An 18,732-nucleotide genomic window follows, 5' to 3' on the forward strand; every position below is an offset into this window, starting at 1 on the left:
TAGGTGTACTTACATATACTAGAGATACATTTTAAAAATAGTTAATGTTTTGTTAAAACTTCAAAGTTCAACTCATCTTTTTTACTATTTAGGCCACTCTTCCATTTTATTATCTGTCTAGACTAGACTCTTGCAGGAGACGACTAAGTTCTACTATACTGTACGTGGTTCACAGTTTTAAATTAAAGGAATAAGTATTGCAAGATTTTATAAAAAAAAAGTATGATATTTGATCAACATAAATTGTTATTGGTATCCCCATTATTATCCAAGCATTACCCGACTAAGCCTATTGTCCGAAGAAGTACACCCGTCACGGCCACCCCAGCGCGGCGCGGGCTCCCTGCGCGGGCGCACAATGCCGCCGATTGTTCGCTAATTGCCCGATGGGACGCAAAAACAACGCCATTCATACAAGACATTGGGAAATCAAAGAATAATATGTGCTGTTGTCGATGATCAATTGACAATGTGTCTACAAATGATAGTCTATGATTGTATTGTCCCGTACCACAATGTACAGTCACGGAATGAAAAGGTTCGTCAATTTTCAAATTGATTCCTTCAACGAATCGCGAGCACATATTACCGTTTGAAACTATGTTAAAGAATAATCTCGAGTTAGAGAAAATAATCTTTAACTGCTCGTCAGTAAAGTTCAAAATTATTCACATCAAAGTTGTGTCAAACAACTTGTCAAGATTATTATGATTGATAAACTAAAACCTTCTTGTTGGTTCAACCTGCTATTATCTAAACAAAAAAACTACATTTTGTAATATTGCACTAATGGGATAGAAAAATAAACAAGCAAAACCTTATTCGTTAGCAAACGTCATATTTATTTAAATGTTAGCAGCACTGTTTCTTGCACTGTTATGTTGGCAGGTTTGACTCTTACAGTACCTAGTGCAAGCAAAAACCGACACTAAGGTGACGAACCTTTTCATTCCGCGACTGTACAAGCCTTGACAATTTCAGAGTCAGATAAATCTAAAACTTGTGAGTTTACAACCATTGGATTTTTTGTTGGAAAATGTAAGGTTCTTCCATATTTAAGCCATCATTATAAGCATTGTTCGTAACTTTAGTTAAACTCTATAACAGATCATGCTAGTTATAAAATTAAAAATTCAATAAAATTCATTTATTTTTGCAAATTTATAGGCTTTTAGAAAGCACTTTTACACGTCCCAATATTAACCCTACCACTGCTTCGGGACAATAAATGGGCCAGTGCTGAGAAGAAGCAGCGCAAGAAATTCAGTCACTATTGTCAGCCTCCTTTTCAAGGGTTTACAGTCTTTAGAATATACAAAAAATTATAATCATAAGTATTGATGCGAGCTAGGTAGTTAAACATTCCAAACATTTTTATCTTTTATATAATCATCAACTTTATAGTAGTCCTTTTTCATTAAGGTGCTTTTGATATGTGCTTTAAATTTATGAATGGGCAATTCTACAACAGTTTGTGGTAATTTATTGAAAAGTTTAATACATTTTCCCATAAATGAATTACCAATCTTGTGCAGTCTGAAATTTGGAACGGCAAGTTTATTTTTGTTTCTATATAGGTATATTGTGTAAGTTGCTTGTATGCGATGCTATGTAATGTAAAATACATCCACAATTTTTTAATGACTGCTCATACCTTGAACCTTGACACCGCGTTGTTTTACGCAGTTAAGTCATACTATAGGAATACATGTTACCGTCAGCGGACAAAACCTTCACATACATAATATCTTTTATGTAAGTACAAGATGCCGAGCCTAGCTGAGTTGAAGCAATTATAAAACGTTAAGATGTGATGGTGTTTACTTTGAATGGAGTTATGTAAGACATGACTTACCAATAAAAATACTAAAATAAATAACTGTTATTGATGTAGTTATAACTCGTGCTCGGATGATGCTGAACTAATATTCAAATTGGTATTCTAGATGTGTTTAAATACACATATGGAGAAGGGTTAAGGTCATAAAGTCATTAAAGTTTGATATTATTTCTTATAATTTTAAGTCCGCTTCGGGACAATGATGTTCGCGAGCGCTGAGAAAAAGCGCACAAGAACCTTTTGCCACATTGCCACCCTATTTTTTCTAAGGTTTAGAACAAGTTAGGGTTATTTGTGATAGGGTTATACTGAATGATAATATTGCTAATCACGCTTGCACAAGCGCTTGGCGGAAGGCGCAGCGGTGGCTCTACCACTCGTCACCTGCCGTTGATGTCACGGTTTCAACACGAGCCATTGTTCAATGAAGATGATTCGATAAGGTTTCTTCATAAAGCCACTTGACAGACATTCACAAATTCATAATTTCGGGTTTTTAAGAAATTACGCTGAGAGTTGATTTTTGTTATTGTAAGTTAATTTTTTCATTTATAAATATTGTTTGCATAACAATATAGCAATTAAATATATTTTTTTAGTATCGATAGATGCGTCTAACTTATGTAAGCTCTATAAATCCATTATAAAAGCTGTAACAAATTCGGTCATAGATATGCTAGAAAATGTTGAGGAGATTGATTACCGACTGTTCTACTTATTCAAGCAATTATTTTCATACACGTCGGTTCTTGATTACAATTGTGTCTCTTTTAGTTAGTCTTATTTATAACTGTTTAATTACTTTACTTGTGTTGTTGAGTTCATTAATATTTACACTGACAGCTACATTGGAATGCGCGAATAATTGCTTATGTTTATCACACTGACTTAGAAAGTATTATGTCACTGCGCGTTATGCGCGGGCGTTCATTACAAGTATCATAATATGGCAGGTATAGTATAGCATTCCGGCTAGCTGAGAGAAGTCAGATGCATTATGTGTGCGGATGCAGGATGTTATGTCATCGGTACACATAGCAATTGGATTGGAAACATAAGAAGTATTTGATCTCTATCTTTCAGTACAAATTAAGACTGATGAGATCAAAGCAGCTGAATACTTGCACAAAGAATCGTCCATGACTGTTTTTATTTTAACACGAGAAAATAATAGTGTAATCTCCTATTTAAATACGACTTTTCTGCTCTGTGTTTTATTTCATGCAATAGTATCAGAATAAGTGTAAAGTTAATGTAAAGCTTATTATTTGGATATAACTTTTAAGAAAAACAAGTTTCTTAAACACCTACTTAAACGTGGGATGAGCCTTGATTGACCGCGGCGTGCTCCGCGGGGTCTCGGCGGTCGTATGCGCCGGCGCAGCTTTCGATTTCAAATCGAGAGTGAACCCGAACCCGTACCTGCTGTATTGATGCACTAACAGTTTACCAGCATTACTTCAATTAAATAACGGATATCCCATTTTACAATATGCAAGACATTGTCTTGTAGTAATCTTTGTTAGTTTGTCGGGGGTTGGAGCGGATCTCTTAGAAGAGTTTCAGTATATTTTCCTTAATAAACACTTAATGGTAACGAGACTCATTCATCACACCACACACTCTGACTTAAATTACATCGAAATTACACAAAACACGAGTCCACTTGGACTTGTCAGACGTCAATAAAACTACTGCTCCAAGAGATGACAGTAGTCTTGGGGCCTCATTCATCATAACATAAGCTTGTGCGCACGAACTGTTATGTTCAATGAACTGCCCTAACGGACAGCATTTCGGCATGTGATTCGATGTTACGTCTAATGGTGCCGATACATGCTCAATAGTGTTTACCGTTAAATATTGTCTGACGTTAGATCGGACCTGACCGTAACGTAAAGCTCCATCGCGTGCTTTTATTATGGTGACTTTTCAGAATTATATTTTACTTATTTATACACAATTGAAAAAATGTAGCTAGTTAGTCAAGTTTTCCTTTAATATGTATCCAACATTATGTTCCAAAAGAGTACTTACAAACAATAACTTATAAAGTGTTTTCATTTGTTTCAGGTAAGTTACATTTGACGATTTGCAGAAACACTGTAACAACAAACACAAAGTAAGTTTTTGGTTTAGAAGTTTGTGATCTTGATACCAAAATTGCGTGTTTAGGTTAGGTTAATTCTTGCCTTTTTTATATGTTAAGGAAGTTGCATTAGGAAATAACTAGTTTCTTCAGGAATTTACAAATTTATAGTGCTTTTAATGTGCGGAGTTATGGATGAAGTTATTCCATAACGAGCCCCCATAAACACGGCCTCTTCCGAGACGATAAACTAGCTTAGTTAACTTGAGGATACAATGTAGCCTCAGCAGTGCGCTAGTGATGTCCAGTACCACCATAAGATTGTCGATAAAATGCCCGAAATTGGCGATTCGCCTAAAAGAAAAAAAACAGCACAAGAAACTTAACTTATTCTGATTTCAGATAGATACCGTTTAAAATTAATATTATATTTTGTCTATACCTATTAGGTATCTATATTTTTTTAATGGTACATTGTTATTGAATACCTACTTATTTACATAGGTACTTTTCAGTATCAGAGTTATTATTTATCGATATGTCGGGACCTCAATCGGAGGCTCGTCACTACCTACATTATCGGAAAACACCGAACGCGCGTGTTCCCACGATAAAACTACACGGACAATGTTTCGGAAACAATGTTCCAGCTACACAGCCGGCGATAGATAACCGCTCGGAGGCACGCACTGTATTGCTTCTCTCTAATAGGCTTCAGCAGACAATACTTTGTGAACCTATTTAATGTCCTAAGTCTGAAGAAAGAAGTTGTTTTAAGTCTGCTTGTCATGTCGTACATTTTTACTTGAGTAGCTATTAGTGTTTCATTGAAATTAGCATGTATCGTAAGTCGTAACCTTGTTTAACACATCTTGAATCAGTGTTTGCCACCATACGACCTCGTCTTTTGTCTCGTGCTGATTAATTACCAAATGAACAATTTCTCAATCGTGGTTATTCTGAAAATGCGTTACCCAACATTGACGTGCATTCAGCACACGCAGTGGTCACTGATCACTTATCTAGCGACGCATCAACTCATCGTTATTCAGGCGGGGTGCATGTTATTTATGAAGACGATTGCTTTTGCAATTAGGCAGTGAATACAAATATTGCTTAATGAGCTGTGCAATTTGATGATACTATTTAAAGTTGTTTATTTTTGACGACTATGTAACTTTCTGGCTAATGCTTACTCGTACCTAAAACCAAGTGAGTCAGTTGATCCGTATTCAATTGCATTTCACGTAACATTAAGGAATGGACAACCGTTTTTAGTTGCTTATTGCCGCGACATTATGGCAACTGGAGATAGGTATTGCACATACTTAGAAGCCGTAAATCTAAAAACGTGTGCCTTCAGCAATGCAAGTTTAGTAACGTTTCACAAAACGCCATAAAAGTGCGCAAACAAAAGTTTCGACAGATCTATGCAGCAGTGCAGTGTTGCCCAACGCTGCAACCGCGGGCTTGCGCCAGCGCAGCGCATGCGTGCCGAGGAATAATCGATAATTATTTATTTACTAAGCACACCGGTATTACACAAATGCAGTAAGAAAAATTAAAACAATTTCAAAGGAAATTAGATTATATTATAATTTATCACTTTTATATGATACTCCAAACATCTAAATTGTTGTTGAAATTACATAAATGATAGATCACTCACCGAAAGTTGCGAGTTTAAAACTACTTATCACAACTTCAAGTCCCTTCCAATTCTTTCATTTTAAAGCTATGCGATTTTGATCATAAACGCCATTTAAATCCACGATGATGGTAGAGAATTTGCGTAATTTGAGCTGACATACATATTTAGGTAATTCAATTGGCATGCTGTGTCACATAGAGCTCAGTTGAGAGAATTCCGTCACTAGTTACCCAACATGACTGATAGAATAAGTAATAAGTACTCTTTACTGTAATAAAATTACGTTCTAACGTTACGAGTATTAGTGTTGGCCAACAAATTGGTGGTCCGTGACAAGTGAGTGTGTCGCCGCTTGCGTCGCGACACGCGTACAATCGGCTGCAAAAAACTTCCAAGTCTAGATCATAAAAACTTGGAACAACGGACTTTGATCTAGCTTCTGAAAACACCTTCATGAGTGAAACACCACTGTAATCACGTGTACACCTGACTAGTGTAGGTAGCAGATTGTACTAAGAATGCAGCAGTTTGCGTAGTTTTATGAGATTGCAAACGGTGTTGTCAGTCTCTACGTAAAGTACCTACGCAGTATGGGGACTTGTATCCAAAGCAGTCACAAAAACATGAGAACCATCTATTTGTCAACTGGAAATGGGTTTCCTAACTAGTCGAGTTTAGCGCTATTATAGCTAGTGTATCGCAACACGGATTTTGCAGGTGGTTACATACATACGGGTTCACGCTTTTTGTGGTAAACGTTTCGTACTAATTGCAACGAAACCTCATGTGAATGCAATGCCTATTCATTAATGATATTGGAAATCTGTTAAACCTTTTTCGAATACTCATTTGTAACATTGAGAAGTTCAACAAACATGCCTACATAATACCTAAATAAAGATTAGTTATTGGCGAGTCTGTGAAAATATACGGCATAAATGTCTGGAGGTTTTTTTATGACGTTGCCTTAGATTTTCGATCTTTTAATCACTAAGAATTAATTAAGTTCATTTAGTGATCACGAACATTCCTTCTGGGTACGAAACCCTAAAAATGGATCCGCATGCCTACACTTGTTTAAAAAAACAAACCGCCAATTAAAGTTAATTAGTCCTAAAAATATGCCTTCCTTCTGTGTACAAAAAATGATGATACAAACATAGAAAAAACTGAATCATGACATGACCGTCGTAAAATAGTAACGGCGTCTTATGGCCTATAATCACAGAGCCTCGAAAACGTCCGATAAATTGTATACACGAGTACGAATCATACTTTCTGCCTTTGTGCTGGGTACCGTTGGCTGATCCAGCATCTTTTTCTGCCGAACGTGTCAGTACGGCCATTAAATTTCAAAAGGGATTGAATTATACGCACTACTGTCGAACAATAACGGAAAAAATAATATCTGCTACGCAGTTAAAACAAATATTTATATGTGAATCAAACAATTAAACTTTGACCGACCCCAATTTCCTGCTAACGGATTAATATTACAATATTTTCTCCACACTACGTTTATTACTTGATTAGAATATATTGGAACGTGACCAACATAAATCTGAGCTTTTATGAATAGGCTAACGGCGCGGAGGGTCAAAGCTACAGCAGTAATCATAAGCTTTCGGCAGCCGGAGCTTTGTCCATGGGAAAACGAACTCGTATGTTTTAGTTGTTATGGGTGTAATATTCAAATGTTGTTTGTTTCGACATGCGTTGATGTTTTATGTTAACAGTAATTGAAAAGTTGTGTCTATATGTACCTTTACGTAACCTTCCTACGTATTTAGACGATCAACTCCGTTTTAAATGTAAAATAAGTACAAGAGGACCCGTGTATTAATTTTTATATTAATGAGCGAAGTAAGACGAACGGGAAATGAAGTCGAGTGTAGGTATTAGAAAATGTTTATGAATCTATTTGCAATTTTAAAAAAATATCCCAATGTTTGGGAAGATGGCTAGGGATATTTGTTAGTTCTTCACAAAAAAAGTACAGGACCAATTTTTATTGCATTATATGTGAACAAAGTCGCGGGAAATAATTTGTGTTATTTTTTAAAAATCGTATTTATAACAACAACGAATTTGGTCCGCTTGCGCAAGCGCAGTGGCGCAATTGAGCTCATCCATTATGTTCCAAAATGTCAAACCTTAAAAAATTGTTATAGATGGAAAAATAGGAATATGGTACCTAAAGAATAGAATAGAATAGAATTTATTTATTTATTGCTTTTTCTGTGTACAAATTAGCTAAATAATAAAGCTTATCAAAAGTCGGCTGGTAATTATTCATACTTAATTTCATACTGACAAAATAGTTTTCAGGGTACTATGGAAACAAGTACTCCATCTGTGAGTTGACTCCTTTAGGCCGATTAAAAAAAGTTTCTTTCATGACCTTGTACAAAAACAATGAATGATTTTGAAGATGAATCTAACTACAAATTATCTTAAAATTTATAAAAGGCTACAATGACACGGCCTGAGCATTTGAAAAACATAACCCTCGTTCTCCACACGTGAAGTTGTCGAGTGATGAGTTAAATTGGTTACGGCTGGGAATGATTGCGGTTATTACGTGCTATTGCGATATGCCCGATCGGCCGGCGAACTTTGCCACTTGCGCAACGTCCTCGCGCACCTGAGCCTAGCGCAAACCTCTGGGTTCTCAAGGATATGCGAAAGGCTCTACTTGTTTAAACACATACACATAAAAGAACTTATTTTTGTAAGTCGCCACAGGATGCATTTGCATCTAAACGGCCGTTTGACCTGTGGTTCGCATACCTACTGCTTCTATTATTTCTGATGTTGCGAACTCGATCTCCACAAAACAAATATTTAATTGTTTGTATCAGACTGGATCTTTATGACCGTCCATTGTCAGGCTTTGCTTAGTTTGGGTCTAGTATAGATAGCGCAGTGTAAAATGTCCAAAGTTATTCGCATTTAAACTAAATAGGCACCTCTCAGATAATAAATCGAATAGATTTTGCAATTAGTTTGTCAAAGTGTTTCCCGGTGGCATTCTCGCTCGGTTTGTGAAACGCCGCAGCGCTGGTGGAAACGTCGGAAAGGCCGCGCGGGCGCGCCAAGTCACGAAGATACAGGCGGCACAATACGCCCTGGACTTAAAGCTGCTGCAGGGGAATCCCTTGGTGTTATTTAGTATTTTCAGGTTTCTTCCCTCTTACTAAATCTGGATACAGAAATGAGAGTAAGAGATAAATAGACAAGAAAATACACAGCATTAAAGGTTGAGCATAGATTAAACTTAAAGCATGGTTTTTACGAGCTTTTAAGTCTAGTTGTTTTGTTTCAAGTTTAATTCTATTTTAATTATGTTCAAGTGGGGATTCTTGAATTTGATTGCTCAAACTTGGAGTGCAAGTATGTTTAATTGCTCCCCAGTCGACGAATCACATGATGTCGTGCCCTGCGGCGTGCCCAAACAACTTCACGCAGAAAGTCATAATGAAGGCTACTGAAAATGCCACTCTTGTAGCAGAGTTTTGGGCTGACACTATGTAGATTTTTTGTCGACACGACAAGAAGAAGAAGGGCTGAAAAATGGTCAAGCAGTTCTTTAAGCTTTGAGAATAAAAAAAACATATTACCAGTAACTATTGCTGACTGTACACAAATTGTCCGTAGGGCCGTCCCTTTCACCTGCGCAATGCACGGCGCACTCGGCCAGTCGCGCACATTCTAGAATACACTGCCGAGCTAGGAACTAAGCATGTGAGAACTTTATAGTTAGTTAATTTGGATTTAGGATCTCTACCATACGTTTTCATCATGATATTTCACTCACTCGCTCTACATTAACTTATATTAAACAGTCTCATTTTAACTAGGTGATGTGAACTATGATAAATTATCATCTTCCTAATATTCTGTTGCCTTGTATACGATTGAAATAAAAATATTTCCTGCTTGACAGGCTTAGCTTGATCAGCTCATTAAACGCGAATTTAACCAAAATGTTAATTGCGAGGAAGCTTCTCACATCCGGTGCATTGTCTTGACTATGAGTTTGCAAATTCTAGCAAATCTCCAAATTACGTTAAGTCTGTCTTATGAAACGAAGATCAAAACTGGATTATACTCGAGCATTCAAGCCTGTGAATGGTTAACTTAAATATTGAATTGATTCAATAGTTGAAACAATTAACGGATTGACTCTAGTGTAAGTTCATAATACATCTCATATAATGAGCTTTTAAAAGTCTCAGAGAGTGAATTTAACAAAAACATCTTCATCGACAACAGAAAGTCTTCATGTTCTATTCCACAGGTATTAGAGGTATGTCTAATTTTCTATGTTAATCCAAATCCGATCACAGCGCTAGCAAAGGAATAGTTTAATTTCTCCATAAGGGTTTGCATACCCATACCCCATACGGTGCTATGGCGCAAGTTGGAACGTTTTGGTTCCGTTTAATTTAGCTCGATTTCGCAACTCTTGCGCAAGCCACCTGCCGCGAAATAGATTCGTTGTGACTTACGAGTACCTACCTTTTCATTTGCGGACATGTCAATCACGCAATGAGACAAATAAAGAATGTTTGTTTGGTTTATTAACTGTTAAATTGTCCTTGTGTTTTATGTAATGTAAAAAACATTTAGTTAAAGCATTTTTTTTTCTAATTTACTTTTTAGTTCCAAATAAATAATTTAGCTAGTCACGTTCCTCAAGTCTATTAATTAAATATGAGCTTGTACTGTAAAATTAACATTGACACGTTATTAATCGGGCGTTAAATACATATTAACTGCGTCGAATACCGCAGCAACTGAAATGAAACAACAAGACCTTCGGCTGTCATCGCCTGTTACATATCAATCATTTTCAACACTGAAAAGTAAATGAACGCTGTCATGCCCACTGCATTAAATTACGATTAAATGATTTGGAAACAAGTCAAATCATTAATTTTCATTCAAACATTGCTTTTGTGTGCGTTAAATTCAATCGATTCAATAATTTTCGACTAAATGATAAGTAATGTACTGTCAGAGGCAAATAGTTCGCGATACCCAAAGCTAAAAAATTGCAACGCGTCTTTACAAAATAATTGAATAGCTTGTGTTGTCAACTTTTTGGTCACTTTTGGTGTACTATTTGACGTCGACTGTTCCTATTAGATTTGATTCGATCAGCCTTTTTGTCCCAATTTCGGATAGATAGACCTACTCACTCTCACCAAATTCACAATTTCATAGCTTCCGTTCTAATTACAATAAAATTCGATTATCACGAGCTTTGTCGTACAATCACAGGCCATTAGCAATGTTTGCGCGGCGACGGCGCGGGCGCAGCACCTCCGGCGAATTCAATTAGTTCTCACGCGAGCGCGAGGACCGACAGCAAATAAACTTCATCAGAGATCGTATCTGGGATACTGCCCACAGTTAATCAGAAATTGATTATTATTTACGACCGATTCGTAGTTAACTGATCTGCAATATTTACGATTTTACACACTTGCCTGAAAACATGAATTTCAAGTGATAGTAGGACAATGATTTTGAATTAACTTTTATTATCTACGTACGGATCTTATTTTAACTGTAAAGGAATCGGGCACTTACGGGTTAGTATTAAGTTAAAAAACTCATTTAGAAGCTGTAAAGCAAAAAGTTTTGTTTCAGTAAAGTTGTCAAAAACTTATTTGTTTTGTTGACGTTACTTTTCTACGTTATTTGTGCAATGTTTATTAGACAACAATTCAGTGCGGCGGCCTGCAAAGGTTACCTTTACTATTTCAGACATAGTAATCTCCTATCACCGTGTCTTGTAGTGAACTTTAGTTTCCCAAGAATGAGTAATCAAAATATAGGCGGTTTCTTTGATTCCACAGTATGGTACTGTATTATGGTGCGTACTACAGTGCTTTTCACAGCACGCCTGGGACTGTAAAAGTGAGTGTAACAAGAAAACAAATAAATCAAATCATCAAATATCAAATATGTATATGAGTGCAGGGTAATTATTCGTATGGAGTAAGGTAGATCACTTGGATTCTTTCTCTTACCACGGCATTACTTAGTGTGAAGTCAAGAGTCGTAATAGTTATTTTAGGGACAAGCCTGTGATTTTATTTTTGTCATTGTGTCTTTGTTTGGTCTTTATTAGTTTGTGTAAACGAAAAATATTGAAATGTATATTGTATACAAAGTAGGTCATTCATCTTGCCTTTACATACCCGACATGACAAGGCCGACATTGTTTTTTAACAGGTACACTTGAACTATTGTTGTATCGGCCACACGGAGGAAATATTTTGTGGTTTTTAATAAGCACTCATTCAAACGCTAGACCTAACGGCCTCCAAACAACCCCGCGGGCTAAGGCTAGTGGCCGCACTAATGTTGCTATAATACCAAGGCCAAATACCTGTATTACGAAAATGTATTTGCTGGTGATCAAACAAGTAAATATTGTTTCCGAATAAGTATAGTATTTAAAATTGAAATTCTTTGATTGGTTCTAAATTAGATCCAATCTTCTACTTAGGTATGTTACCAATTTTTCTGGTCATAACTTATATTGTGTAAGTGAAATATTGTTATTATTAGGGTCACACTAAAATACATCCCCAACTAATTCTAAAGGATGATTGAATCCTTCTGTGGGTGTATTTTTCTGACTTCTCATTTTTTATCTAAAAATTTGTATTTTTTCAAGAACTGCGTATAATAATTCCGCATTATGTTGGGGCAATGACTGCTGCCAAATGTAAGAAAATAGATAAAAAGTAAAGCGCGAAACCGCAGACTTTCGCCAGACCCTGCCGGGAAAGTAGCGCGTGTTAGGGGTGTCTCTACAATCTGCAGGTTATTAACAAACATTCTTTGGACCCCATAAGGGCAAAACTTGAAATCAGGTTTGATGGCAATATAAAATAAGTAATTAAAACACTGACCACGTAGAAATTATGAGACAGATTACAGTAAAAAGATCACCCGGTAAGTCAAGCAAACAAAGTCCACCTGTCTGAAATGCCAAATTCGTTGAACATGAAATACTTAAACTACATATTAGATTTTACGATTTAGAAGTAAACGAAATTAACACAACGTGACATCCCTACCGTGAACCGTGACATAAAATGACCAATCAAAATGATGTGCGGCAACATCAAACGGAACGCATGCGCAAGCGTTTCATAACAATGACTGCGGCAATAAATAAATTCTTTTTAGCAAAAAAGCAGAAAAATAGTCTCTTCTATTATTGTTATAATAGTTGAGTAGAAACGTATAAAATATCTTACAATAGTATTGCCACGTGCAAAAGTGTTTACCATGATATGTGCAAGATCACAACTTTATCAATAAGTTAACTTTCTAAAGCACCTACAGCTGTAAGAAGATGGCCATCTTAATTATAATGCGTCTGCACGTGTAATTACGACATCATATCAAAACCCTGCGCCGCAGAAAATTGATGATAGATAAAATAAATTAATCTCCAAAGCAAGCTTTGTGCGTCTGACAGCGTGATCAACGCTTTATTATCATAATTTATTATGGCAACACTCGTTCGATTGATTTTCGTAACGAGATGATGGAAAGGTTCTCTTTAATAAATGTTATCAATTAGATATTTTTGAACCAAAAGATAAGTACAACATGCTACAGACTATTGTAGTAGTAGTGTATTCCAGAAGTAAAATATTAAGTTTGTAGTTGACTAACATGACCACCGAGTAATTAAGTATCCAATTTGTAACAATAACATTAAAGGTTCACTAGTTTAATACTTCAAGCACCTAAGTAAGCATAATATATTTTTACACAAACGGTTATCTTTATCGGCAAGTGATTTTCCAGTTAACTTATTGTTGTGAAGCAGTTATCTTTTGTTGAACAGTTTTCACCGAGGAGGCTATTCCACGTGTCGTAAAACTCATAAATGATAGTGATCATACATTTTACACCTATTATGTATATTCTTCCATATTGGTACGTGATGGATGGGAGAAATTCTCTCACTGTGAATTATTTAGGGAGAAAGTATTTTATCGTGGATCATACAATCTTTTATTTATAAGAAACCTTCATTATTACTATAAAATTAATTGATTTTTCTCTTACGAAAATGTCTTAGGTAGGTAACTTGGTCCACATGTGGCATATTAGGGGGCAGATGCATACAGGGGATGAAAAATAAAAGCAGCAGTGATTTTAACTATTTATTTAAATAATAACATATTCAATACTTTACGATATCTCTCATTGTTATGGCTCTACAATAATAAATAATCTAAGCAAATCGTCAGTCATAACTAAAATCACAATATACCTACTATGATTCCGTTTGTTTACTATTAAAACACTTGATCATATACTTAAATATTTCCAGACACTTGTTATATTGTTCGCATAGTGTTGCGCAACGGTTCCGGCTGCGTCGGTCACCCGGGCCGGCCGTGCGTCGCCCGGTCCGAAGAAAGTTGCCAGTCTATTGGGAGATATTACTATGTTACACAACCCGCATTATTAACTAGTCACCTCACCAGTGACACTTGAGGCGTCGAGTTGACCTGAAAGCATAGAAATAGGTACATATGCATAAATCAATGATGTAACTAAAACATTCGCCGCTGAATTGATATTAAAATTAACATACGATCGCTTTTTCAGGTGCCCTAGCTGTCTAACTCTTGTTACTTTTGTTTGACTCTACATCTCTAAGATAGCCTTAGGCATATTTGAGAGAATTCCTTAGTACACATGTTATTCCTAAATTACATCGTATATGCATGTTACTGCGTATTACGCGCGAATAACTCAATCTGCATGTCAGACAAGTGCAATAAAACAGAGTTCGCCACGGAATGTTAGCCGGCGACAAACAGCGTTTTGCAAGTTAATCATGTATGTATTACAAATACACGCCAAAATCCTTGGACTCACTATGCACATAAAAATTTGGCTGAAGTTGTTATCTCGACAAATATTTAATGTCATCGAATAATTCAATTCCTTGGCAAAAATAATATTAGAGTTAGATCTGTACCTCTAGTAGGAAAAACTTTCGAGTTCGTTTCGTTGCGTATTCAAAGTGTCATCGAAAAATTTTGTATGAAAAATTAAACAGCGCCCCCTATATTATAGCCGCCCTAGGGGGCGCTGTTTAATTTTTCATACAAAATTTTTCGATGACACTTTGAATACGCAACGAAACGAACTCGAAAGTTTTTCCTACTAGAGGTACAGATCGAGAGGAACGCCAAACGCTACGAAACGCTACGATTACCAAAAGTCGTGGTAGTTTGTACATTTCTGGTATGAAATAGTGTTTCAGAATAATTATTTTGATTGATTTGCATTGCTTATAAAAATACCTACTTGGTAAAGGAAATTTACTTTTGTGCTTGTCATGCATTTGCCTTGCGGTGTTAGAGTTCTTGCCTTGAGTTTATTCCATCAATGCGAGATGAGGCATTCCGGGAGCCCGCGTGGGTGGGTCCAATATCCAACGTCCAACATGGTGGAGTAAGATTAACGGCCGCGGTGATATAAGCGGCGAAAGTGGCCGGTGTTTACAAGTTATTCGTGTTTATGCTGAGCGCCCGCGCATCCGCCCGGCAACATCCGCGCGGCTGATTCTGAGACGACACTGTGTCTACGACTGTATCTTCTTCTTTCGTTTCTAATAAGGTGAGAAAAACTTCGGAACTGTCAAAGATTCAACATTTTTGTAAATTAGTCTATGTGCCACTGGGTGGTTATCTTGATGAGCAAGTTGCAGTGGTGGCATAGATACAATTTTAAATTGATCTTTATTGAATTTTTTTTTCGACAAAGTATCTAAGATAACCTGCAAGGTAAATTGTATGTTTGCGTTGACCATTTATTACTAGTTGATAAATAGTTGTGTCGCAATGTAGATAGAATTATTACCTCATTTCTGCGGAATTGCTTCGCAACGCTATTTAGCGGAGTTGTTTACCTCCTTTCGGTATAAATAAGAATGTTGGGCGATGCAAATTACAGCTGAGCCATTCCTATCACGTTCAAAACAACAGACTGTGGAATTTCAACGACTGTCATTTCGAAATGCGTTATTTGTTCATGTGGAAACTAATATTTGTCCACCGGAGGGTCAAATGAACGCAAATTGGCAGAAGCCGCAACGTAGGGACGTGTTGCGTAAATGTCTACAATGCTACAGCTTTGCGCACTTACGGTGGGCGGACGTAGATCTGCGTAGGCGAATAGTTTTAAATTAAATCATCTCCCATTAGTAAGGCCGAAAAGAATGATTTAAAGAGCAGCGTTTCAGGCTGTAAAGAATGTCTGAAATTGCGAATTTATGTCAAGATGTAAAAATTATAACTTTTACATACATGCATACAATAAGCTTCAACATGGTTGTGTGACAATGTTTTGCCATATATTTTCACAAAAGTTAGCTCGTATCAGATAATCGTACCGTAAATGTACACGTTTCCATATAATTCCGTGCTCGTTAGGCGCGCGATGTGAGGTGTCCGGTGATGAGCGGCACTCTTGCGCAAGTGGGCGGCCTCAGCGCCTTTCTGTTGAGATCCAGGTGAAGGAGTACGTGTGATGTGACTACTTGAGCGTTGCGCACTTTTAGATAAGTATTTTTATTAGAACCAATAAATATCGAATGCATATTACTTAAAGCTACTCGATAATTTGGTGCAATTAGTTTTGAAATTCATTTGCATAGTTTAGCATAAGATTTAAATAATTATAAATCTGACATGTGGTTTAGGTAAAAAGTTGTTAACTGAATATACATAAGCAACTTCATAATACTTATTATAAGCTGGAAGACTTTCTAATGCAGAATGCCATTAATGGGTAGATTATATTGAACCCATTATGTTGGAATTAGCGCATTGGACATTGGGAAGCAATCTCAGATCTGCGTTGGCCGCTACGCCCAGCGTTGGTTTTCAGATCCAGGCTGGCTAATGGAGGAACATGCACATTATCACACGGCTCTGGTATTGAATGCTCCCTCGAGGCCTTTCCGCGCATTGTTCTCGACGCATTCCCCATAGATAGCTGGTGCGATCAAAAAACACACTCCGATAGTCCCGTTATATTTGCAGCTTAAAGCTTGTCCAAGACAAGTGGTGCCTTAGGGATGATTATTTTATAAAATTACCTGCAGAATTTATTAAGTAGGAATCTTATACACTGCTTACTTGGTGTTTACGTATTAGAAATTTCCCGTTATCCTATCGGTTTCCGGGTGCGTGTTCATGGGCCTTTGTTATGTGTAGATATAGGTAATTACAATAGAATAGGTTAATTATTTACGTGCTACTGTTTATTTATGTGATTGCTCACAATTGGGTTCGCTGTAAAATTTGATTTTAGTAGCTTTGATGTCAATAAAGTCAGTCAATTGATTCCTGACGATGACATCACAAGTGTCCATTATCCTTTTGTGACTTGTAGAGTGCTTTAGCAACATTACTCTGCGCTTCGTTCCTGCTCATTGTCCTTGAAGGCCTCATCGCCACGGCTGGCGTCCGAGAAGACGGCGAAGCGTATTGTATCGCATTCCCGTTACAGGCACGTAACGGTCGCGTCTTCCCGACGGCCGGTGGTCCGCGCATTGTCGCGTGAGAGCGCGCGCCACGTAAATCAAACGCTCCGCCCCGTGCGTAGGGGTGCTAACTATTTTCAGTATCGACATTTTGCTAACCCCATCTAATTTTCATAACATTTTGTTCAAGCCTAGTCTTCCTTAAACATAGTTTTATTTAATCACGAATGAGTTAATGTTCAAATGTATTTGTAGCAACTAAACTATGTTGTGTATGTAGGTAGGTACTCATGTTGTTAATCTTATTGCCTCGTAGTTTGATTGTTTTCTATAGATATTTACATTATCATATCATTTAATAGCTTTTTATCGATTTCATAGTAATTCAATAATCGTAGCATCCCTACCCGCGCGGTAATAGTCGCGCGCGCAGCTTTTTGTTGTTTGATCAGAGCGCAGCTCGATATTCCGAGGCGTTGTAAAACATGATGGAAAATTAAATCAATGTAGTGTTAATCCGGTAATGGCTTTCACTAGGAAGTTATTTGATTAACATAGCGCAGGGCATTGACTCTAACGCGTCATGGAATCCATGTACGAGTAGTTAGGAATTATGAGAAATTCCGTTAGACGTTTTCTAATCAAATTAACTTTTAATAAAATGCAATACCAAACGAGAATCGCCCAGTAATTAAATATTTCTTTACATTTATAATAAGCTATGATTTTATTATAAACAATTTCCCTAACTTTAATTGCTCGAGAATGACTGTCAAACAAAGCCGGCAACCGTGTCGACTTTTTCTCAAAAATAAAATTCAAACTCTTGAAGTAAAACTGAATTTTATTCGTTTAACTAAAAGTTTAAATTTGCTTTGACCATAATGGTGGGAAAACAGTTGAAAACACAAGTGAGTGGGGTTCTAATTCGGACACACAAGGTCAGCCAGTTAAGAATAGGTTTACACCAAGCGATTAACGGAATGTGAATGACCACAACATGAGCAAATATTTACGTGCTTTATGATTTTAAAAAGACAAGGTGGTACATTTACACCTGCCGTTCGCACTATAGTGACTTTCATTTACCCAGGATCTACAGCTACAAACATAAAATCGTTCCGTGTAAAATCCCAGCCAAATATTTGCGTCCCATATTAAGCAGGTCGTAACGATGATGAATGGTCGGTCATCTCATTCTCACACTTGTTTCGGTGTTTCTAGGAAAGCCTTCGTAATAAATCACTTCTCAAATTGTTGGCTTTAAATGTTTATCACTGGCTCTACACGGTTTACGAAGTACTGATTAATATTTCATATACAATTTTTCAACCGAAGTGGAAAGAGAGAACTACTGATGTTTACCTAACTTGTCTCTTCAAGAGTTACACTATGATGTGATTGTGTGTGGTCGTTGAAGTATTCTACAGTGCGCCAGGACACTATAAACGGAAGTAAGTGCGTTCCCATGGTCAAGTGTACTAGCTAGAGTACACACAGCGACGTGGCCTTTCCAAACAACCGATGTTTGCCGTCACAGCCCATCAGCTTAATGAGTGTGTGATCCGTCCCCTGATGACGCGGCCACGCTTTTGCGATTATTCGAT

Source organism: Ostrinia nubilalis, chromosome 9, assembly GCF_963855985.1.
Source record: "Ostrinia nubilalis chromosome 9, ilOstNubi1.1, whole genome shotgun sequence".
In the NCBI taxonomy this organism is placed as follows: domain Eukaryota; kingdom Metazoa; phylum Arthropoda; class Insecta; order Lepidoptera; family Crambidae; genus Ostrinia; species Ostrinia nubilalis.